Source organism: Cylas formicarius, unplaced genomic scaffold (assembly GCF_029955315.1).
Source record: "Cylas formicarius isolate icCylForm1 unplaced genomic scaffold, icCylForm1.1 PGA_scaffold_4__25_contigs__length_36172078, whole genome shotgun sequence".
Lineage (NCBI taxonomy): Eukaryota > Metazoa > Arthropoda > Insecta > Coleoptera > Brentidae > Cylas > Cylas formicarius.
In genome coordinates, this window is record NW_026844334.1 from 26,565,514 (window position 1) to 26,591,946 (window position 26,433).

Sequence of the window (26,433 nt, forward strand, 5' to 3'; positions counted from 1 at the left end):
ACCACACCATTAAAAAAGATCGCGAATATATGTTTTATGACTAAGGCCGTCCATTGGGAAGCTGTTGGTAGCCTTGATATCCAATCCTTTCTTAGTACTCTCAAACATTTTATCTCGACGCGGACTACCTAGTACTATATACAGTACCAACGGCACAAATTTCACTGATGCCAATAACGAACTTATACAAATTGTACAAAAAATTCCTGGAGTTTGTTAAGAATCGTGATGTATCTGATTTTCTCTTAAAGCACACAATCAAAAGGAACTTCATTCCAACACTTTCTCTTCATCATGGGGGTTTGTGGGAAAATGCCGTTAAACGAGCGAACTATCATTTATTCCGGATTATGAGAAAAACTGTGGTTACGTTTAAAGTACTTTCTACGTTGTTTGCTCAAGTAGAGGCAGCACTAAACTGTTCACCCATATCACCGTTGTCCCAAGATCCTTTTGACCTTTCCCTTCCAACCCTCGGTCATTTTCTGATCGGTCAACCTCTGTTCTCCTTACCTCAGCATGATTTAAGTGCTTTCACGTGCCTTCAAGTCGTTTGAACCAATTTGAGAACCTTCAGAAAATATTTCAACTATTTTGGAATCATTGGTCTCTTAATAATCTTCTAAAGCTTAAGCAACGATCAAAATGGCAACTCAACTATCCAGATTCCCTGAAACGTGGATCCCTCCCCATAGTGCTCCTGATTGATGACAACCTTCCATTATATTGGAAAATGGGAAGAATGGGACCGCGACTGGTACTACAACGCGTGCAGTGCAAAAAGTGTGTCTTCGCCCTATAGAGACCAGAGACCTAAAGTGTAATTCGCACGCGTGCATAGAAACAAAATTTGTGTTTGAAAACTTGGGTTTTCAAAGGCCGCCGATATGTTCAGTATTACGACGCAATATAGTAGGCGAGCGATCCAGCTTAGCGAAAACATCGTAGGCCACCGACTGCTTTGATCTAGTACTGATCCAGATCGATCGAAACAGTTCGATTGGTCTCTGGCAAGAAGTCGCCGAAAAAGAGCTCAGGTCCGCTTTCATCCACCGGGTTAGGTGATTTCATTTAAAAATGTTACTCCTTTATTTTCTTGGAAAATGTAATTTACTTTCATCAATTAAAAAATCGCTTATCAAGAAATTTGGATAGTGATTTATCGAGTGCAATAACGAGCGCACGGGTCACGCATCGGAATCCCACACATGGGTGTAACCGATCATGTATCTGTTACCATTTCGGATGGAGCAATGGCAATCTAAAATTGGCAGATTTATTAATTTTTTTGTTTTGTAACGTGTGTTTTTGTTAGGTAGTTATAATTATTTATTTTATAATAATTGAAAATTTTTAAAAATCACCATAGTATAACGAGTGTCCAATATAAGACGAGTACATGGAGATATTGGAATGTGTAAAAGATACAGTGTCGCTTAAATGTCGCTTAAGCGGTAAATACAGCATGAAAAAGGAAAATGACCATTTTTGAAACACCAAAATATTTTCCTTATTATGGTTCAAATTTTCAGGATATGGGTAAAAGGATACGGCGATGCTAAGAGCGGGGTCTAAAAAAATTAGGGCTACTATGTTGCGTATACGGAAGTCATCTTTGGTTTTTCATATGGGTGTCATATTGAATTTGTGTACATTCTCAAAATGCTTTTCAACCATGTGTAACACATTTATGTTTAATCGAGAAAATTCCGCAATAATAACAGAAAGGTTTCACGACAATAGGCTTTGATATCGCTGCGTTGATTTTCCATCAAGTTGGCCATGAAATAATATCCGAGGTGATTCGTAAGTATTGGCAACACTCAGGGTCAGTAGTGTGAAGTTAATAAATGGTGGAAAAGAAAAAAAATCGGGACTTGCAAAGCGTGGTTTGACACCTCGTCGGATTGAAGAGGCAACAGGCATTGCTCAGTCAACAGCGAATAGTATTTTAAAGCGTCATTGAACGGTCTTATGAGGGACTTCATGATAGCGATACTGTTAGAAGAATTGCATTGTGCCCGTGGTATATTTAGAAAAAGAACGAGAGAGATTCTTAAAAGTCCTTTGGTCGCTTGAGTATCGATTTACTCATTACAGACTCATTAATCTTATGAACACTGTATTTTAGGTAGATATAAATCCAAGACTAGCTGGTGAAGTTAGGCATCAAGTGACGTGCCTATTTAACGTTTAGTTCGATATTTTGGGTAACTACAAAATTGGACCATATTTTTTTGATAACTTAAATTCTGACAGATATTTAAACCTTATGAACCTTCCACTAGCGGCTCTGCAACAAATGCTTTTCCAATAAGACGGCGCCCTGCTACAAAATGCACAGATTATTATGAACTTTTTAAATGCTGACTTTCCAGAGACCAGTCAGACGGCCTGCGAAATCCCCTTGATTTGTTGTATAGGGCCACCCCAGAAATCAAGTATACAGTAGGTCCTATGAAAGCGTTGGAAAATTAAGAGAGGCTGTTAACAGTATCACTCTGCAACTATTAAGACAATCCTCTGAAGCAGTGCTGAGAGGATGTATGTTATACGTACAATAAAACGGTGGATTACTCTAATTACTTTAATTTTATTGTAAAATTCTGTATATTTTCTGCATTTTATTGTGCGTTAAAGAAGTAAAGAACCTTTAAAGATTTGTATGAAAATTTTACTGACTTCTTTTTTCAATCCGCTGTATTCATTTTTATTTTATTATAACAATAGCCTGCTAACTTGTATTACAAATGTGTTACTCATGGTTGAAAAGCAGTTTTAGAGAGGATTCGAAAAATGTCGAAATTCAATATGGCGCCCTTAAGAAAAGCAAAGGCCATAGGCAGCGTAGCCTAAATTTTTTTTGACGCCATTTGTGGCATCGCCATATCATTTTACCCACATCCTGAAAATTTTAACATTTCATTGGGACGATTAGAACTGAAAATTATGGCACGTAACAACGGTTTCCACTTAGGTAATTCGACTTCGTGATTTTTACTAACGTTTTCAATGTTCGTGATCGAGAGAGAAACTCCTCCAACTGGCGTTCTGAAATAATGTGTCTGAAAATTGGTTAATGTGGTTAAATTAAGAGATTTATCGCTAAGACATTGTAGAAATTCTCGCCCAAAGCAGCCCGTGTTTCATCAAAAGTGTTGTCGTTAGAGCCTCGGCCGCCATTTAGGATTTCGACTTGGTCGTTTGGGATTATTTTGAGGTTATTTTGTATTTACCGTTTAGATTTGGCTTACCGATATTTGCTCCGAGAGCCGGTGGTTTAAGTTCTCGGAAGGCATAATAAGTATATAATCAAGGAAGTATAATTATGCCGAATAAGCGCTTACGTCAATGTAGGGAAGTTCTTAGCCTATACTTTACGTGTGTCTTGTACATACCACGTCTGCTTCTGCTACTTTTTTTGAGCACAGTGGAAGTTTCTGAAGTTTGCAAAGAACTTGCCGCTTTGAATTCCCAGGTGCTATTTCATGTGTATGTAAACAAATCGAAGACTTGTTTCATAGGCGGCTGTACTTTTCTTCTTGTTTTGTGTTTTGTAAGTTTATATATTTTTGCTTGGTATTATCTATTTTAGAAAAGAATGCTCAAAGCCATCGGATGTGGTTTGCATTATCTCTAGGAGTGCGTCAAGGTTGTTTAAAATATAATTATGAAAATTTTAATATTGTTACATTCTACTCTCACACACCAACGTGGTAATCATAGTAACCAATCATGTTTAGGCAACACCTCTTACTCCGCTCGTCTATTGCTTGAATGCCTATATTTGCATCACAACAACATCACTTTTGAATGACTTATGCGGTTTCTTCAAGTTCAACGTCTTTGGTGGAAAGCAACTTGTTATTATGTAATAAATTGGACAAAACAAGAAACTGTGAAACTCCGTTGTCAAGTTATCATGATAAACTGAAAATTGACTATGTTGCTCTGTTTTATCATTTCCTTTGTTTATTTTACAATTTTCGTAGCCGTAATATATTTACATTGTTATTGTTGTTGTTATTAAAAATTCCTAAGCCTGCTCAAAGCTGATTTTTTGTTTTCAAACAATTAATTTTGTATGTTTCTTTTACTCATTGACAAAAGTTAGCCATTTCTCGATATAGTACGCATTTTGCGTATTCACTCAAATAGGTATTTTGCATCCAACCTTTTTTAATATTTTTGAACATAAACATAAAAGTTCCTTTACAATCCAAGAAAACTGCAAAATCTTTAGTTCTTCTAAAAACATGCATTAACATTATATATAACTATTTGTTAAATTCGCGAAAGAAACGAAATATTTAAGTAGGGGTAATAATTCAAAGTCACAACTTTTAAATCTTCAGCAAGTATTAGTAAAGTCACCTTAACAAAATTCTCGCGATCCTTGATTAACCCTGGAAAAAACTTCCACAAAAAAACTTGTCGAACAGCATAGCCTCTCTTGTAAATGGGTGTTGAAAAACTGGTCTCTGCAGAAAATTATTAAAATATTGTATTAGATAAATCTTGATTGTATGTTTAAACATTACGTATATAGGTTATTGGGTGTTTTTTATTGATATTTGCGATTATTGTTCTACATATTGATACCTGTGGTTGAGATTAAAGAAAGAAAGAAGACCTCCTACGTTTATACCATTTTGCAAATGCGCTAATTACAGGAGTTTATTTTGGAGTAACTCATTACGCTCTAGCGAAGTATTTAAATTGCAAAAGCTAATCCATAGAACAATGGTCTCTAAACAGCGGAAATGTTCTTGACTCTGTTAAACATTCAGGTTCATATCGAAACTATTGTCAAAATGTGAAATCTGGGCTTCATTTTGAGATCTGTACTAGAGTACTCATCCTCAGTTTGGAATCCCACTTATCGTTAAAATATTTCATCAGAATAGAAAGCATACAAAAAACCTTTTTAACAACTTAAACTTTAGATACAACAGAGATCGACACTCTTATTCGTACAAAACAAAATTTTACCGTTTGAAGTCGCTTGAAACTCCAAGAAACTCTTTTGATATTACTTTTCTTTAAAAAGTTGCAAATAATCTTTTCGGTTCCTCTTTTTGTATAAATTACTTGAGCATTAACGCTAATCCATATCAGGTGCGAACGAGACTGACGTTTTCTATTGAGCGATTTAGGTCGAATTAATTTTCTAACTCTCCTATAATAAGATGTGCTCGACTTATAATAATTGTGTTTTCTAAAACGGCATAAATATAGATATGTTTCATTTAAGCCTTAATTTATTAACAACAAACATATATAAACTTCCTTAGCTCGTAGTTAGAATTTATTTAAATCTAACCCTTCCTTCATTCTGGAGATATAGTACACTACGCAACAAGTGTGGTAAACGGCATTTGAGTCACGAGTTCATTTTGCATAAGCGAAAGTGTTGTATACTATACTTTTTCTACGACCGTAAGTTTTTGAGTACATTTTTGAACATGAATACATTCACTAACGTGACCGTCAGAATTAACAAACGGAAAAATTCAAGCCGTGCGGTAAAATCTCCCAAACATTTGATTGCTCCCAAACCCGTGCGGTAATATGCCGTAAGTATCCAAAATGGCTCAAATCCGTGTACAAGATACTCACGTGGTAAAATAACACTTCCCGCAGGCTACGTGGGTGTATAGTTAGGTATTTTACACAAGGGAGTACAAAAAGAAATTTATTGCAAATTTTCTCCATTTTGTTCAATAGTATAAGCCTATATTATGTCAATCTGTAATTGGGTAGCTGCGTCCGCCTATTAAATGACCTGTGAAATATAAATAAATCAGCTTCGATATGTTTATTGTTCTCAACTATTTCGTGACATGACAGTTATTGACTCTTTCAAATCTTTTATTATTTACTCTGTTATTGCAACCTGTATAAACAATCTAGACCTAATTTTAAAAAGAAAAGTCCTAGTCCTGGATTGTTAATTGTGACTAATAACCCTGTTGTCATGTATATAAAAGTTGTTTATTATAATAATTTTTGTTTTATCCTGTGTTTACTTTGTTTTGTTTTAATTTTATCTATATCCGACACTTGTCGACCTAAGTCCGAATGGAAATAAGTGGTTTTTGAATTTTAATTTTAATTATAGATTATTAAATGCCGACAAAATAAAATCTCTCTGTCTTTGTCTCCAGCTAAATTTCATGTGTTAAAATGGTCCACATTTATTTGGCGTTGTTAACGTCTAAATCGAAATTTTAACTCCGGCTTGGATTTGAAGTGCATCGCGTAACAGACAAGTTCGGCTCATAGAAAAGCTCAAGGGCGCCTTTCCGAATTCCTCGACACACATCGACTTTGTCATTAAATTGCAACTATGTTTTAAGAGCCATGCCGAAATCCGCGAATTACGCTTCGTGAAGATCTCGAATATTGCTTTTTGGTGGCAAAGTTTTATTAACACTTAACGTAATGACATGTTGTAAACCGCGTTGGGATGCCACGGTTTTGCTCCAAGGAGCCGATGTCAATAAGTCGGCAGCCGCTACTTCCCGTACTCGGAGGCGGTCGGGCAGCCGCCGCAGCATCAAAAAGAGAAGAAACTCGACGAGGGAGACGAGAAAGTTGCTGAATAGTAGCTGAATAGATCAATTGGGAGAGTCTTTTTATATATGGCCAACAACTTAAAGCATGGTTTCGCGGAAAGGGAGGAGAATGTTGACCGCGGAGTTCCAAACTGATGATTACAAGGAAGAATGGTTGACTGAAAGGCCAGAGGCAATAAGACACCTAGGTACTTTGAACGAAAAAACTATTGCAAGTGTTAAAAATGTATGTGTGTAAAGAGAGCTAGTAGTCACTTATTCACGATCCTGCTGTGCTACGCTCGTGTGCAAGATAGCTGCTCAGCTTAGCTTATGTAAGAAAATTTTTGGCCAAATAGCATTTAGTAGAAAATCGCATATCAACGTTAATTAATTAGATTTATTATTAAATCTTCTGTAACATGTCATTTGGTAAAAAATGCACCACCTACTACTAATTACGAAATACATTTTCCTGTTAAAAAAATCGTTTACATGCAAATTTAATTTTAATTTATTAATTGAAGGTTTATTTCACTGCCTACTTTGATAACACATTATTTATTTTCCTTTGGACTACGACTTTGTTGTATTAACATTTCGAGTCTAGGGCGACTTTTGATAATATGATTGCCTCCCCTAATCCCAATCATAAGACTATGGCTACGTTGTTGAATATTAGTCAGTCATATATAGTTATATAATATATAGCTCCTCTTAGTGATGATCTCAATATCATTCGCCAATAGTGGTCCTATAAAGTTTATACTTTTATTTTCTGAAGTTACGGTAGGTAACTACTAAATTATGTGCTCAGTGCGCTTACGGAATGCCTTACGATAGATTCATGTATGTTCTATATCGTCGGCAGTTTCATATGAGCAATTTTTAACAAGCACGAGTACCTACTACCCACCACTAGATGCTGTATTGGGCGTAATTATAACATACAAAGAACAAGAAAGAGAACTGCCTCTTCCTACTCATTTCCATTCCACTCAACACGTCAATAAGTCGTTAGTATTTTTGAATGCGTGCTTTCAATACAAATACACAAAGTAATGCTGGATACCAGCCACCACAGCCTTCTGGCAGTACACAAGTTTTATCGGATTAATTTCGCTAAAAATATAGTCTACAATCTTCTAGATAGCTCTTCTAGGCAGGAAATTTTAGTTCCAACATGTTTAATGGTAACCGCTAATTCTATTTGGAAGTATGACTATTATTTAGGATTATTTAACACAGTAGCATCAGGAAGTTTACGAATTTTTAGATACTAACATATTCTTGAAAGTAGTGAATAAATAACTCCCCTTATTCAGTCGATTGACAAATTCATGTTTAATATTATTGGGAATCACAACCTTAGAAAATTATATAGAAATTTATTCTTATTCACATTTATATAAATTTTCTATTTTATATTAGATGCGATCTTGTTAAATTAAAGCATTTGTATTTTGGAAATTTGATTGCCTTAAGTGTTGAGTTGTATTCTACACATCTTGGCTTCTTTTGGAATTTGTCGCAAATATAGATAAGAGATTTCTTCAATAATGAAATAGCAAGACATAAATCTTTTATTAAGACTAAAATAAATAAACTACATACCTAATTAAAATACATCTCCTCGACCCCCACATCTGCGTACCCCTATAAATTGCGACTGGATCGCATTGGTGAAGGAACTATTAATTGGAATATTTGGAGGAAGATAGGAAGTATGGATGATGGCTGCAGCCTGTGCACGTTTTTCACTGCAGAATTATCCCGCATATATTGTTTAATTATATTAACACTTTTAATACTTTTCAGTCGACATGATATATATTCAAAATATTATTATCCATCACAAATTTTTCACTGGTAGAATAAACTAGGAAACATTTTTTAACTTAAATTTAGAAACATTTATTTCCTAATAGATCCTAAGCATTATCGCTAATATTTGTATCGTCTGAATGGTTTAAGCAAATAAAAGTCTTTATAATATATAACATCAGGATTATATCGAATTTTGTCAAGATTTGGACACAGTGAAAGTAGATTCCAGTTCCAGTTGTGAAATAAATATGAAGACACAATGTGTAAACAAGATTTTTTTCTTAAAATTTACTGGTGCTAATTTGAAAAAGATAGGCTTGCAAGTATACTTTTTGTTAATTAATGTTTTGTTACATAGTTATCTGGAGCAACAAGATGAATTTGCTCTTTAACTTTTCATTTATTTTTATATAATTTTATTTGCAAAAATTGGTAAAGAAATACTTGCCAATTGGTGTTGCCTGTTCACAAAAAATGTATTTTCTACGTATGTGGCTTGTTATTCTAAGTAAAAGCAAAAGGCAAAACTGTGTTTTCCTACTTTGCTAATTTCACAAGTCTCCAGGTGAGTAAGAACCTACTTGTTACAGTTTCAATCTATCCCTACTGCATGACTGTTTTAGGTAGTTTCCTTAGACCAGAATAATTTATTACAATGTAGTCTGGAATTAGGAATATTATTGTTAATTGTAATACCTTCTGAAGAGTTTGATTGTGTCTCTTGAACGGTGTCATTAATGTCTAATATTCGTAATGGAATATTTGTATGTGATTTGTGGAAGTTATAGTTAAATTATGCCACTAAAAAAACAAAACTTGGTTAACGGTTGGTAAAAAGTTGATATGATAACGCTCATGGAATGAAAGCTACCACAATTGCTTTTTTAAGTACATTTTTATTTGCTTCAATTCCATGTATTTTCTATTTGACCAATATTATCGGTTTATCGTCCTCGTATGGAAATATTTGTAATTATCATCTACACCTAAATCGTTCAAATAAAACCAGAAACAAAATTTAGCAAATACACCTTTATTGATATATTTATTTGTCCATTTTTAGCGACGTAGTAAATATTTACATCTTTTGGTAATGTAAATAAAGGCAACGCTTTTAACAAAATATATAAATTTAATCGCAATATATTTAAATAAACACCGGGAACGTTGCCTGCTGTTGCTGTAGGTGCGAAATATGCATTGTAACAAGCACGAGCATTAAAGGGGAACTTGCGAGCATTTTAGCGCCTCAAACTCTTAACGTTTCTATAACAAAATGAAAAATAAACATTGCGAGCATCCGATCTGCTCAACCTCTACAAACTACCGGTATAATTTTCGTCCTCAAAGCCCATGTTTGGGTTTCATTTGTAATGATTCGTAAATAAATATCGTCGTTTATTTTGAATCAATTTCGATATCGTCGACTTAAAATGATATTGTCATGCGAGGAGTCGTGTGGGGGAATTAAGCGTCAAGCATTGAAAGCATAACAGTGTTTCTAATGCTAACCTGCCTATCCCGAAGACATAAGTCCGGTCAGCTCGTGCGAAGCTCAAAATTTGTGGACCTTCGAGGTGGGAACGCGGCAAATTTGGCAAGTCTCGCACTCTGAAAACGGGAGGCCAGCAACAACGTGGTCGCCAGACGATGCTGAAGAACTAGCAACAGGCGATCGCTTCGTGGACGAGGAGGAGCCTTACCCGCGTGACGTCACGCGTTTCGAAGGCGGTGCGCCGTTTGCGCACTGCGAGGCCTTTGAGGCGGCGTTGTCGTGACAACATGGCAAACCCGCCCGTGCGTCGCGACACTGAAACGCGTACAAATGCGTCGTCCGTGGTAACCTGCCCGGTGGCGGCAACGGTGGCCTTGGGACGCAGCACATGTCTCTTTTTAAAAAATAGCGCGGACGTTGCGATATAACCGGGCGGCTGGCGGCGGCGGCGGCGAAAAAAGAAACGGCACTGATTTGCCTGTTGTCGATTTTTTTTTGCACAATGAGCATTTGCATTGAGGATTTATGAGATTGTAGGAGTTATCGGAACACGCTCAAAAGGATACATCATCGAAGAAGAAATAATGGCAAACATTCGCAAACATGTATAGGACTTATTTTTGTATTTTTTTAGGAACCTTAATCGTGTTAAGTTTTCCTGTTTATTTTGACACCCCTTATAACGCGTCATCCGTAAAGTCGGTTTTACTTTAAATTCACAGTTAAATTTGTGTTGTGTTTATGTTTTTTGGGGCAAAGGACAAAAACCAACTAACCTAAACTCTGGTCTCCATCCAGTGGACTAGGTTTTGTTCAATTTCAAGTAAATCCGAAGACGGTAGCATCAATTTGAATCGAAGAGCGTTTGGTTTGACATCGGATATAATCTTGTTTTGCCCACCAGTAAATACATATATTGCTGGCATTTTTAGCAGTGTCGTGGCAATATAAACAATGGAATAAGTCACTGTGGACAATATATCGCATTTAACCACATTACCAAACTAACCAAAACTAAACAATAAAAATGGTCATTGTAAACATTGTTCAGATATTGCAAACATCCCCTAATTATGCCTTAATTATTATTCGTTTATGTATTTATTATTATTATTTATTTTGTTAATTATACTGTCCTTGCCTACTCGTATGGTAAAAAAAAGTAACCAAATTAACAAACTCAAATACAAATCGAAAATGGATAAAAAGTCAGTTGAAAATTGCAGTTTTATTTTATTTTATCCAAGATACATTTAGGGAATGTAATGAAAATTTTTTCAACAATCGTCAAAAGAATTCAACTTTATTCACAAAAAATCCCAAAAGTTAAAAATTCTAATACTGATGACTAGTACCTTGATCGTAGAAGAATTTAGAAAATATAATTTTCAGTCATAGAATATGTTATTAAATATTTAACTTAACGCTGGTTAAAAAATCACTTAAATAATTAATCAGAAATGTAAGTTAGAATGTCAAATAATATAATATTCCTGTTAAAACGGGAGTGCATTTTTAAGTGATTTTCATGATCATTAACATTTCACTCAAGTGAAGAGCTATAGAAATTCTGTGGTAATTTAATAATTTATATAATATTTTTTTAATTCTGTATATATATATATATATATATATATTCTCACGTATTGATTCACGGATGGAAAAATGTGATGACACTATATTCCGGGATATCATCCGTTCGCTCGTTGAACTCCGACTGGAATCCTGCATCCGACTGGAATCCTGCAAATCTTGCATCCGACTGGAATCCTGCAGACGTTTCGCCAAAATCTCACTTGGCATCTTCAATGCTCGCGCTCCGAAAACACTTCGAACACTCTTGTTCGTGAGTGTTCGAAGTGTTTTCGGAGCGCGAGCATTGAAGATGCCAAGTGAGATTTTGGCGAAACGTCTGCAGGATTCCAGTCGGATGCAAGATTTGCAGGATTCCAGTCGGATGCAGGATTCCAGTCGGAGTTCAACGAGCGAACGGATGATATCCCGGAATATAGTGTCATCATATATATATATATATATATATATATATATATATATATATATATATATATATATATATATATATATATATATATATATATATATATATATATATATATATATAGAATTAAAAAAATATTATATAAATTATATAATTAAATAAAATAACAAAAACCAAAAATTTGATCTGTGGTGGATATTCAGAATTTTAATATTTCAATGATACCTATACCAAAAAACGACCAATACATGTTGTATAAAAGGGAAGTTTTACTATTTTATAATATATAAATTTAGAAATCAGAGAGTAATTGAGCATGGAACTTGTATGAAGCCGCGTCGGAAATGCTACCCTAAAGAGATCAGTATGTTCTCGATCATTTTTTAATAGAATATTTAAATATCCGCCAATGGAAAAACTGCTCATTCAAAATAATCTGAAGTAATTCCATTACAATAAATAAATGTTGGGCCACCTATATAAAATATTAAATCACTTGCACATGGGTTACAAACTGAACTACTGTCATTTTGATTGTCTAACAAAAAAAAAAAAAATATATATATATATATATATATATATATATATATATATATATATATATATATATATATATATATATATATATATATATATATATATATATATATATATATATATATATATATATATATATATATATATATATGTATATATACGAAAACCTCCATACAATCTCCGATCAAACAAAATGTCTACGCCCACGTCTACTGTCACTCTTACGGACTTACAATTCCAAGAACTGCTCAATCGTCTTGCTTCAAACAATGTGTCGTTACCTAAAGTTCTACTGTCAACACTCAGACAGGCAATTTTTCCAAATGTAGCTCGCGCTTTAACGGCTCGTCGGACGCTGACGTTAAAGCATTCATTGACGCTGTAGAAGTGTACAAAGATTGTACCGATGTTTCAAACGAAAATGCTCTAAAAGGGTTGCCCATGCTCTTAGACGGTTTTGCTGCCATTTGGTACCAGGGAGTTAAGTCAACTTTGAACACATGGCAAGAGGCTATCGATTTGTTGCGATCAACCTTCGGTCCGGTGAAACCTGCGTATATCGCGAACTGTTTGCGCATGAGCAGGACCCGAAAACAAAAACAGACATTTTTATTTGCAAAGCACGGTCTATCCTAGCACAACTACCTGCCGGTACTCTCTCAGAACAAGTACAGATGGACATGGTCTACGGACTTTTGCACCGGAAAATTCGGGAAAAAGTATCACGCGATGCAGTCACTACGTTTAGTGAATTACTCACTCAAGCGCGCCTTGCGGAAGAAACTTTCGACATTTCTAGTGACTCAAAAGCGCCAAACGAAACAGACTCCCTCAAGAAACCTCGCTGTTCGTATTGCAAATATACGGGACATGCGGTTGACGAGTGTCGCAAACTAGCGACTAAAACAAAACAGGCTGAGGAAAATAAGACACCTACGGTAAAGGCTAACCCAACGAAGCCGCCCGAAAGTACTTCCTCTGGTATCTCGTGTTACGGTTGTGGTGCGCCCGGTTACGTTAAAAGTAATTGCCCCAAGTGCAAACTCGAGAGCAAACCCAAACAAACAAACGCCAACAGTGCTGAATTTCTTTTTAATTCGATTGACAAAGGTACAGACAATACACAGGTACGCCCTCTAGTACCTATCACTGTGAACAATCACAAAGGATACGCGTTCTTCGATACAGGTGCCAAATGCAGCGTTGCCGGTTCGCTTTTATCCCAACTTTTACTGAAAGATTGTATACCTTATATCACCGAAAATATGCTTATGACTTTAGCAGCGAGAAGTGGATGCCATGATATTCAATGTCGATGTCATTTTGCAAGACAAAACCATTCCCACTAAATTCATTTCAGTGCCTGAACATAAAAGTAGTCGAACGCTACTTGGAGTCGATTTCATAACATCGGCCAACCTTGTCATCGATGTACCACAAAATCGATATCACTTCGGAGAAGATTCCCACTCGTAATTTTCTTTTGACACCGATTTTGACAGCTCCTGTCTAATTAATACTGTGCAGCATGAAAATCTCACTCTACGTGATGACGAAGGACGTACACTCAACGAAGAAGAGCGGAACACACTTAACTCCCTACTTTGTGAATATTCTGAACTTTTCGTGCCTTCTGATGAACCGACTCCTTATGCTGAACACAATATCACCTTACTAGATGACACACCTATCTCGGTACCACCATATAGGATGTCAGAACCGAAAAAGGAAATCTTACGCAAGGAATTGGACAAACTGCTCGAACGTGATTACATAGAAGAGTGCGATTCACCATACGCCGCACCCGTCGTACTTGTCCCGAAGAAGAACAAAGATGTTCGTCTTACGGTCGACTACCGAGCACTGAACGCCATCACCAAGCCAGACAGATACCCAATCCCACGGATTGATGACCTCCTTCACGCCGCTAAACAAACAGGGTATATAACTACTCTGGATCTTAGGAACGGATATCATTTGATAAGCGTCAAACCCACAGATAGGGATAAGACAGCGTTCATTTGCCCATTTGGTATGTTTCGTTACAAACGTATGCCTTTCGGTTTGCGCAACTCTCCGTCCACGTTCCAAAGGCTTATAGATCGATTTAAATCTGGCATCCAAGATGTCACTATGCTGGCATACCTTGACGATATTTGTATTTTGTCACCTACTTTTACAGACCACATACAAGGACTTAGAAAAGTGTTTAACCGCCTTGCGCAGTACAAGTTAACACTAAATAGAACCAAATGCTCCTTTGCTTGCTAATTGTTCGTTATCTAGGCCACATTCTTTCCAAAGAAGGGATTCAACCAGATGATGAAAAGATAGCAGCCATCATGAACATGGCACAACCGAACAACGTTAAGCAACTGTTAGGTTTTATACAAACCTGTTCATGGTTTCGACGATTTATTGAGAACTTCGCTGAAAAGGCAAAACCTCTTACGAACCTCACAAAGAAAAACGTTAAATGGACATGGAGTTCAGAGCAAAACGAAGCTTTTGCGACCCTGAAAGAAGCTCTATGCTCACCTCCAATTCTTCGGCAAGCTGACAGTCGCCTGCCATAGCATGTTTACTCCAGGGGGAGGGTGAAAACGAACGGCCAGTTGAGTATGCTTCCCGCCTTCTTACCCCAGCCGAACAAAATTACAACACAACCGAACGAGAAGCACTTGCCGTTGTTTGGGCTTTTAAGAAATTCAGAGGATATCTAGAAGGTTGTACAACTTACGTACAAAGTGATCATCAAGCCTTGAAGTGGCTTATGACCTTAAAATCGCCAAGTGGAAGACTAGCTCGTTGGGCCTTAGAACTAATGCCCTATGACATTAGAATCGACTACATCCTAGGCAAGAAGAACGTTATTGCCGACACCCTATCTCGACTTCCATTCGAAGACGTCGAGGAGTCATCTGAAATTGACTTCATCGAAGTAGACTTTCCAACCTTAAGTGCTTCAGACATTAGAACTGAACAACTATCCGATCCTGACATCGAGAAAACGCCTCCCGCTATTACTGGAATGGTATGCGCAAAGACATAGCCGATTACGTCAGCAGGTGCCTAAAGTGCCAAAAATATAAAGTGTCACACCTAAAGCCTGCTGGACTCCTACAAGCACCAGTGCAGACCCAAAGATTCGAAGTCCTCGCTATTGATCTTCTCGGTCCTCTGCCGACTACCCCTGAAGGATTCTGTTGGGTTTTCATCATCGAAGATGTAGCAAGTAGATGGACGGAACTGTTCCCACTCAAAGCTGCAACCGCTGTCGCCTGTGCTACCTGCCTACTTGACGAAATTGTCCTTCGCTACGGTGTTCCCCGCAGAGTGATAAGCGACAATGGCTCCCAATTTGTGAGTGCTGTGATGCAGCATGTAGCAGAGTGTTTAGGATTTCATCAAACCCTAATACCTGCATATCATCCGTCTGCCAACCCGGTAGAAAGGACAAACCGCGACTTGAAAACACAGCTTGCTACCTTGACTGACGACGATCATACAGTATGGTCTAGTAAACTGCCTGCTGTACGTTTTGCTATAAACACTGCTAAGTGCAACTCCACTGGTTTCACTCCGGCTTACCTAACTTTCGGTCGTGAACTGCGTACTCCGGATGACGCAAATCGTGATCTCCGTGCTATTGTTCAAAATGCGAACTTTATTCCGCAGATCACACCCTATCTTAAGACCATTACTGCAGCTTTGCGCGAAGCTCGTGACACTCACGAAGAAACTCAAGATCGGCGCAACAAGTACCACGATGAAAAGTGCTGCGAAGTGACGATGACTGTCGGTGACAAAGTGTTCGTAGACTCTCACGCATTGAGCAACGCAAGTAAGACCTTCACTTCAAAATTCTCGCCACGGCGCGATGGTCCCTACATCATAACCAGAGTGGTTACCCCAACTACTTACGAAGTTGCTTTACCAAGTACTCCGGAGACTGTGATTGGTAAATACCATGCCTCCGCGTTGACTCCATACCGTGCAGTTGACGATGAAGAACAACCACCAGCTCCTACTCGGCCAATTCGGAAACGTGGTCGTCCTCGCAAGATTCCAACAACGTAACTAAAGTGTTGCCCCACACTCGGGACGACAGTGTGGTGCAAAGGGGGAGATTGTAACGAACATTTTAAAAGCGCACGCCCATGTGTGGTGCCGCACGTCCCAGGCGTACCCGTCGCCGCGACCCTCCGCGCTACCGTGCATCAAACGAACCGCGGAGAAGTAGTAGAACCCCGACCGCAAAGGGTTATGCAGCGACTCTTGGAAAAAGCGTTTAAGTTCGAACATTTCGTTGTCCACCCATAGTATTTTACTTGAGTTCGGAATTACATATTTGTAGTGACACATAAATTGTTTAATTTCGTGTACCCGCAAACCCCCACCTTACAAGCTGGAGTTTCCAAGTTTTCCTGTTTTCACTTTAAAAAATCCGTTTAAATTTTTAAGTTGTAAAAATGTAATTAAGGGACTACCCTAGAGTAAATATCAGTGTAGGAGAAAAATCGCTCGTACCGTTAAAGGAGATACGAAGGTTAAAAATAACACAGTTGCATTGTAACCGACAAAATCGTGAAAGCTGGATCACCTGTAAAGTCCGAGTGGTTCTTAAAAGCAACTAAATAGGTAAACAATTTACTTGCAAATTAGGTTTCGTCTTCAAAACATGCCTCGTGTTTAATTTTTCTTCCTCTCCATCGAAAATAAACAAGTATATTATTCAATAAACTTTCCCCGTTAATTACCGCCCCGAAAACATTCAACGCGGCAAGAAAAAAAAATTAAACAAACATTAAACAAATTCATAAATTCGCTTTAAAAGGCCTCTTTTGTTTGTCGAGTCCCAGTAATTAAATCAAGCTGAACAATGAAGCATCCCCTGGCATTAAACCGATAAAATCTTCTCTATATCTGAATTTGCCAGAGGCCCGCGGCCATGCTATCGTTCTCCGCGGAATGAGACGAGGCGGGTAGATACAAGTTCATACAGAGTTTTAACTTGCCTTTAGCCAACCAGTGGTCAATGTTTACTAATGAAGCGGATGGCCGTTCATATTGGACTAATGAATTTTTCGTCGTTATTTTTTTTTTTGTTAGATCGTGCCGTAACTTTTTAGCTTTGGGTCGGTTTTATCCTATCCGGCGGCAATTCTAAATTAAAAGTGGAACTTACAGCGCTCTGTTTCGGAAATTTAATATTTATACACACAATTTAAAACGCTCGTTGTTTTATATTTGAAAGTTTTGAAATTTACCTACCCATAAACGTCTAACTAAGCCACACTCAGAAGTAAGAAATGTCTTTTAGAAAAGTCCTTGTTATTAATTTCATATTCTATCTTACCTCAAAAAGGAATACAAACAAAATATGAGATGATATATTTGAGAAGAGTGAAAAAGGGGACTCAAGGGGAGAAATATACAGAGCGGTCGAACTTGGAATTGCAAATCTCGTTAGCCATAAAATTGAGAGGAACTCAATTGTGAAGACCCGAACAGGCTTTGTCTTTGTTTTCTTTGTGAGTGGATTGAAATAACCATATTATAAGAGAATAATTATTTATAGAAACCTATCGGAATTCATAAGAAACTCAAGAATCCGACTATAATTTATTTTATTCTGTTTTTCTTACTGCGATTTTGAAAAATTATTTCAAACTTCAAGAAATTCATCATAGGATCATAGATAAATAGCTATTATGCTTATTTTTTAAAATTGTGTCAATACCCTCAGGTTTGGCTGTAATATTTCAAAACTTGTAAGAATATTTTTTTATAAAAGAAACTGCTATTTTGTTTGTGAGACCTCGAGCTTTCAAAAAATTTAAAATTCCAAAATAATTTGAATGAAATCAAACTAAATGTTCAAGAATTCTTTGATTTCCGTTTTATACCTTGGGGAAATTAATAGTACTAATAAATAATTACAATTGCAACTTCCACATCTATTAAAAATAATATTTTTTCTTATGTTTTTAATGAGATAGTGATGATGATGATGATACCTTGACTTAGCATTCATTTATTGTTGTGTACTGAATAAAGTATCTGTCCTTTGTAAGTCATCTCAACCAATACAGTATTTATGTGCCGATATATTGTTAAAGGAAAAGCAAACGTCGCAAGGGATTTTCGACTTCGGAACCTAGACAAGAGACAAGTGAGGCAGAAAAAGTTTCACTAATAGTGAAATGATTTTAAATTTTAAAATAAAAAAATTATTTTCTTCTCCATATTTCCTGAAGTACCTTGGATAACTTCGAAATCTTGAAAATGTGAAAACTGGACTTTAATGAAAATAGTATCGAAAAAAGTGATTTGAAAATATCCTCTATAATGACATTCTATTGCCATATGTTAATAATAATACTGAATCAACTTATATTCCAAGGCATAAAATGTTATTACAACAGGGCGAAGTTTAGTAGACAACGAGGAACTACCATATTTACACTCGCAGATTTTCAAAATATGTGTTAATCTATCAATTCCTTCAAACATTAACTTCATAGAAGCAAAACCCACTATGTAATCTTTTCTTAAGAAATGTATTTTGCTGATCAGTTTTTATTTTATTCTTTCGAGTTTATTTTTTATCGATTTTCCAAAATTCTGGTTTCAAAATTATCTCTTAATCCAAAACGAAAAAAAACAGTCCGTGCCATTTCAAATCAAAAGTTTTGGTTAGTTTCAACCGTAAGTGCATCCATTGACTTCATAGTTTACAAAAATTTCACATTGGGCACAATCGCTTAGTTAAACCCTTTGAAAATTATAGAGTGTATTCCGAGTTTCATGTGACACTCGGTATGTTCTGCTTGCGTTTGTCCGTTTGCGTAATCTTCTGTTCATAAACTATTGGACTAAATTCTAATTATATTTCATTATTTTCATATTCCGCATTAATTTAGCACAGAGTTTTCGTCTCATAATTAGCATACTCGCTTCGCTCCCATTTATCGGCAAACTTGTAACATGATTTCCAGAGTAGACCTGCAGCAAAATATCCACTGACCCGTAACCAAGTACGCCATTTCATTAGCGACGTAACCCGCCCTCCCATTTTATCGCAAAACAAAATGTAATTCTAATATGTAGCCCGTAACAACACTACAGGCAATTAGCGATTCATTACGGAACCTCGCGTTGCCATGACAGTGGAAGTTTTGAGGTTTCCGGGCGGAATATTTTCGTCGGTTATTGAAATCGAGAGAATGGGCCCCGGCTAACATATACCTAACGATCGCGATATACGCTTTTGCCAGCTGATTATTGTCTTATACGAACATTACCTTGTTGAGTCGAATTTCGTTGCACGCTGTGTACTGCAATCAGTGATCAAAGTGGAACGAATACTTTGTAATAATACAGTTGCTTATAGAAAGAGTATTTTTTTTATTTTTGGTAATTGTTGCAGGGTGTCGCAATAGTGCTAATATATATATTGTGGGGTTGACATTCTAAACAACTTAAAATTATTTTGCTGTATACAGTATGTTCGTCAAATGCGTAAGAAAGTAAGGATACGTTCATTGTTATGGAACCTTCTACATTTTTCTGCATATTTGGTTTAATTTTCGCCATCTATCACTATCGACGAAATTACTGGCACTTTTGACGTTAATACAGTGACTTTTCTATTTCGTTTCTAACACTTAATGCTTCCATTTACAATAATCCTATCCTATCCTATCTGTCATACTTCTCGAGACACAAACACTTTTGTTAAAGAGGTATAGTATTTTCAATTTATCAATATTGGACTTGACAACATAGCCCCATTTCGTGACCAGTTCCTTATTACTTGTATTATTTGTCTTCGGATTATGTGAAAAACGCATTTGAATGATATAGGAAAGGTGAGTTACAGTTATTTTTTCTATACCGTCAGCCGTTTCCAAGGTTTCAGCAGCAGCACTATTGCGATTCCTTGTATAATCCATGTTATATGCAACTGCTGTCACCACCTCAGATAACTGCGAATTTTTTCTAGTAGACTTGAGTTATGTACCAATGATTGTACAACCTGTAGAAAATAATTAACTTCGACCATATACTTGTGGTACACAATGGTGGTTCGATCCTAAACTAATTCTATAGCTATTAAATTGAGATAATAGATAGCACAAATCTAAAGTTAACTGGGGTCTCTTTTAGTATATGATGCCAAATTGTTAATATGTTAGCACTTGTCTATGATGATATCACTGCTTATTGTTTAATCTTTATATATTACATTACTACATTACTAGATCTACATCTACATCCAATATATGACTGCGCCCACTTTACAGCACATCTGGTAGATCGATCGATGATTCATATCTAGATTTTATTTCCATAGAATGGTTCTTACTCTCACTCTTTGTTTCGCTGTTAAAACTAAATGGGACAGGGTAAGGGAATGATGCAATTAGGAATCATATCGGAGCCACAGATACAGTGAAGGATAGGATTGAGAGTGATTACTCAAATGGTTTAGACATTTGATACCAACGAAGGATGATGTGTATGATATCAAGACAATTATAATTCGACCAGGTTTTAGATAAAGAGGTTTGGAGGAGGGAAATGGGAAGACGGAGAAGTGTTGTAGATGTAGATGACAGGACAGAAACAGATGACCGAGCGTAAACTAAACTAAACTAATTCCGAAAACTTCTGTGCCTAGTTTCAACTGTTATTTATTAGTGAGTATTTACGCGCTTGGGTTACTGAAAACGTTGTTAATATTTGCTTCATTAAATTTGCGGTTTTTTCATTGAGGTCGTCTGTGAACAACAATATGCTCAGCTATTCCAGATCTGAAATCCTCACCTTGTGTGTTTTTTCCTTTCAGCGAGTAGTACATTTAGAGGACATTTTGCCCCTGCTATACACGGCTCTCTGTATTCTTGATTGACATTTTGTCTCTTGATTCGATGTCTCCGGTATGGTTGTGTCAATGCACATCTTAAAATCGCTCTTGAATTAAACACTGTGTTCGCTATATATCAGTTCGCTATTGGTTTGATCTTTTCGTACCTTTCAAATATGGCATCATTAAAACTGTCTTCGCTACGTTGGCGTATTATTGAGTATGTTTTACAACTGGTTATCATTAATAATAAAACATGCCATAGTGCAAATATTTATGTTTGACTGTAGCTAGTTCGGTCACAGTTGAACAGCTTAAACTACCATATTGGCGCAGTAGTTATCCCAATTAATTTAGTTTACAATTGATAACGGACAGTGAGCCATCCGATACGGAGTATAATTAAGTAAACATTAATGACAATGGAGGTTAATTATGTATTTTTTAGACAGACCCTGCTGAATGACTCAAGCGAGGTATAAACAACGCTTAACTAATCACAATTTGGAAATATTAGAAAAACCCAATTAAAAAAAAAACAAATCAAATGGCTTGAAGTGAAAGTTGAACATAAACTAAGGAACAACGAGAACTAAAATAATTGTACATGCCGTCAAACTTAACCAAATTTTGTATGTCAATCTGGCGCATCCGAAACTTATTGCTCACGCCACCAATAGCAAAAACGTGCACCCCTCCTGAAACTAAATCTATTAATACGAAAGTCACTACATAAAACCTCAATCGCGCCGAAAGATAACCTATTTTTAAGCCAAGCTTTCTTTGTTCTTCTTCTTGCCGCATTTGATTTTATTACTTACATAAATCCAATCGATTTGGGAGAACCTATAGTTCATCGATCGCCTTCGGATCTCTCCCCGGTGTGCCCCTTAACTACAATGAAGTGTTACATCAACTACTATGCCCGCGTGGAGTAAACAAAGTGATAAAGGGGAAGGTTGGAGACAAGAGAGATACCGCTATCTCTTTCGGTGGAACGAGTCGACGGAAAACTTTTCGTAATCACCTTACGAGTAAGCGAGTTTATGTTTAAGTTAAAATTAACTAGGAAACTGGGACTATAGTTGTTCTCTTCCGTGAAGTTTTTCGCATTAGACTGCGTCGCGTTTTGACACTTACCTGCAACAAAAAAGATACACATTAGGTTCTGTACACAGCGTGTGCATTTCAAGTAAAATTTAACTTATAAAGGGTGTTTTTTTTTCGATGTATAGAACTTTAAGTTGCAATAAAACAACGATGAATTATTCGATTAACATGAATTTTATTTATCCGAAAGATAATCTGGTGGCATTACATTTTAAATATGATTTCTGGCATATGACCGCCACGGCTGGCGCGGATGTAGTCCAATCTGGACGTCCAATTTTCGATGACTTTTTCCAACATTTGTGGCAGTATATCGGCAATAACACGGCGAATGTTGTCTTCCAAATGGTCAAGCGTTTGTGGCTTATCCGCATAGACCAATGACTTTACATAGCCCCACAGAAAGTAGTCTAGCGGTGTTAAATCACAAGATCTTGGAGGCAAATTCACAGGTCCAAAACGTGAAATTAGGAGGTCACCAAACGTGTCTTTCAATAAATCGATTGTGGCACAAGCTGTGTGACATGTTGCGCCGTCTTGTTGAAACCACATCTCCTGGACATCATGGTTATTCAATTCAGGAATGAGAGAGTTAGTAATCATAGCTCTATACCGATCACCATTGACTGTAACGTTCTGGTCATCATCGTTTTTGAAGAAGTACGGACCAATGATTCCACCAGCCCATAAAACGCATCAAACATTCAGTTTTTCTGGATGTAACGGTGTTTCGACATATACTTGAGGATTAGCTTCGCTCCAAATGCGGTAGTTTTGTTTGTTGACGTAGCCATTCAACCAGAAGTGCGCTTCATCGCTAAACAAAATTCGCTTATGAAAATCGGAAACAACGGCAATCTCGTTTTGGGCCCATTCGACGAATCTACGCCTTACTTGATCGTTTGGCTTCAATTCTTGCACGAGTTGGATTTTGTAAGCATGTAACCCAAGATCCTTTCGCAAAATCTTTCATAAAGTGGATGAACACAGATCCAATTCCTGTGCTGGATGGGGGATAGACTCATTTGGGTCTTCCTCAATGCTACGCTCTACAACAGCAATAGCTTCTTCTGTACGCACCGTACAGCGTCTCTGGAGATGCCAGTTATCAATAAGAGTAAACGTCGTGCGAAAACGTTTCATGGTTAATCGAATTAACTGCTCTGATGGACGATTTTGTCGACGATAAAATGGACGTCGTGCGCGATACGTATTCCGCACAGAACCATTATTTTCGAAATAAAATTGCACTATTTGCAAGCGTTGTTCAGGAGTAAGTCTATTCATGATGAATTGCCAAACCAAACTGAGAATAAATCACTTAACAGCTATTAAATCGGTCGCCATCTTGAACAGTAATGCCAACTTAAAGTTCTATACATCGAAAAAAAAACACCCATTACAATCACCAAGTATACTTGTGTCATAGAATTTATAGGATTCAAAGACTCTTGCTGATCTAAACTAATTTTACTCTTAAAGCAAAATTTTCATCGAACTGAAAGACGTGTGATAATAATAATTAAACGTTTATTAAACCAACAAATAAGTTAAACCATGGGCTAAATATCCCTAATTGCAGGTTCCCACAAGAACGTATGCAGGTACTGTTACAATCTCAATAAAGTAGAAAAGTAACATTTAAATACGTAACATTATGATAAAAATATAAAGATATAAAAAAATACATAGAAGAAGATAAATAACTGTTGAAAGAACTATAAACAGCGGAGTGTATGTATGTATCTGTATCAGCGACATGGTGACTGATATCAAAAGCAGAATCTGTTTCTTCATCGATGATGCCAAACTGTATTGTGACCCACTGTTTGATGTCCACTCACTACAGAGTTATCTGGATGCCGTAGAGCCGTAGGAGATTGACTAATATCTCCGAATATCGAAAATACTTTATACTGGTTCGACTTAGTGGAAAACCCGTCAAAAAGGGCAAGCACCTTTATATGTTTTGTTTAAAGGTGATTTTTTTTTTACAATTATAGAAGTATATAAAATATACATAAGACCTAGACACTGGAATTCGCTGTAAGCACATGGGTCCCCTACTACGTTAAGGATATGGAACTGCTGGAGCGCGTATAGTTTCATGTTAAACGAATACCAATTGCACTTAAAAGCCTTTCCTACGAAATTTGTTGTTCTAGACTTAACATAACTACAATAAGGGATCACCATTAAATAGGAGACTTTATACAGGTCAACACTCGCAGTTGACCAAAAAATTGTCTGAGGGGAGATGCACAAAGCTTGCTAGACGAAATTAGTCAGTTTTAGTTACTTTTTTTTCTTCTTTAAAACAAATAAATCCGTTTTATTCTAGAAAACTGAAGTTAACTTAAGGCGTAGGCCAGGAACTGGAGCAAACTATTATGTAATAGGTGCAGTAACAGGAAATCGATTATTTTCGTATGAGTTTTCTTTCCTATACCTAAAGAAGGTAAAATATGCATGGCATTGACTCTATTGCCATTTTCAAGGCAATTTCATCAAAGAAAGTCCCCGCCCCCATTACCAAAAACTGGAAAAGTCGGTGTCCACAAGCCTCCATTGAGGTAAATTGTTACTAACCAAAATTGTGTTTTTGATTTCGTATAAGACCATAATCATATTCTATTTGCTGGTGTCTATGTTTAGTACCTGCTCAAAGAAAAACGAATGAATATATCCACAAAGGGCAGCATTTTTTTGGGTCGAAATCTTATATTCCTATCCCGACTGACTGATTAGGGAAATGAACGATACTAAAAATTTGAAAAAACAATTGATTAAATTTCTTTATTTCTAGAACTCAATTTATTTAAAAACTTCTAATAGTAATCTTACTATTCTCAATGCTATTTGCTGTATTTCTGCAGTGAAAGTGATGAGGGCATTGGAACATGTTAGAAAATACATGTCCAAAACGGCTTAAAAGATTCTAATAAACTTGTTGTCGCTAAAGGCGGCGGTTCCTAGGATATCAATCATGCTGTAAGTGACGCGATTGCAATTTCCATCTGGTCAACGGGTATCGTTTCCTAACAAAATCGCAAAAAAATGTTTTTGAATAGATAATTAAATAGGGGCTCTACCACCCAGCGCAATATCCTTATCGTAACCATACCAAATTATATGTAAAAATAAAATGAAATTTTGATATTTGATTTTTGTCAAAGGAATATAGCTGTTATATAATACGGTGTCCATACTTGGGTAAAAAATGATGCCCTCGACATTTCACCTGCTAACCTACACTTTGCGGCATTTTCTGTCTAAACAGCGATTTCTACACACTATATTTGTTTTCCGAGATCATTTAACGAGATTGAGCAATATTTTGAGAAAATACTGCCGTAAAGGTACCGCATGCAAACTTATTGACGATCTGTCAGCGGTCATATTTGCTTAAGTTCCTGTATTATCGGCATAAACGAGGGCTCTATTACTCGGTTAGTAAAAAGTACCAGAACGCCTAAATACTTCCAAAACTGCCAAGACTAGAACGATAAAATTCAATACCTGTTTTCGAACTTGAAATGATACACTTCCAAAGTTTCCTATATTTCCTGTAATATTCTGAGATGTTAAGATCTTTTTTATTAACCGTGATACATCTAGCAACACAGCTGTATTTTTGTATTCTCAATGTGCGAAGACCAAAAAAGAATTTTATCTTTCCAGCTTTGGCAGTTTGGAGATATTTAAGAGTTTCGGTACTTTTTACTGAAAAAGCGGTGTTGCCGTAGCTCAGCAAAACTTTGAAATTATGAGACTATTGAATTTGACATGTGCAATTCATTGCAATAAAAACAAATAGAGCATTTAATTTAAAATAACAAAATTATGACGTATAATATGGAATTGGTAAATCTGATAACGTTGCTGTTAGAATTTTATTGATTGAATTTTATCGTTCCAGCTCTTGAAGTTTTGGGGATATTTAAGTAATGTAGTTTTTACTAACCCGGTATGGTCAAAAGCAATGCATTTTTTAAATAAATACGTTAATAGTTGTTAGTTTTCAATAAATAATTAG

The 26,433-nt window shown here is 36.4% G+C and overlaps 1 protein-coding gene across 5 annotated transcripts in view; it reads right to left on the reverse strand.

Annotated features, from left to right (window-relative positions):
• The window catches only part of LOC132701343 (CUGBP Elav-like family member 4), a 977,281-nt gene that overhangs the window by 418,309 nt on the left and 532,539 nt on the right, over nucleotides 1–26,433 (reverse strand). For 2 of the 5 annotated variants that reach the window (XM_060669158.1, XM_060669163.1), the window contains exon 1: nucleotides 9,897–10,185. The exons of the other annotated variants lie outside the window; for them this stretch is intronic. The gene's annotated coding sequence lies outside the window, so the exon portion shown is untranslated. Of the gene's footprint in view, nucleotides 1–9,896; nucleotides 10,186–26,433 lie in introns of those variants that run through there. 5 annotated transcript variants of the gene reach the window in all.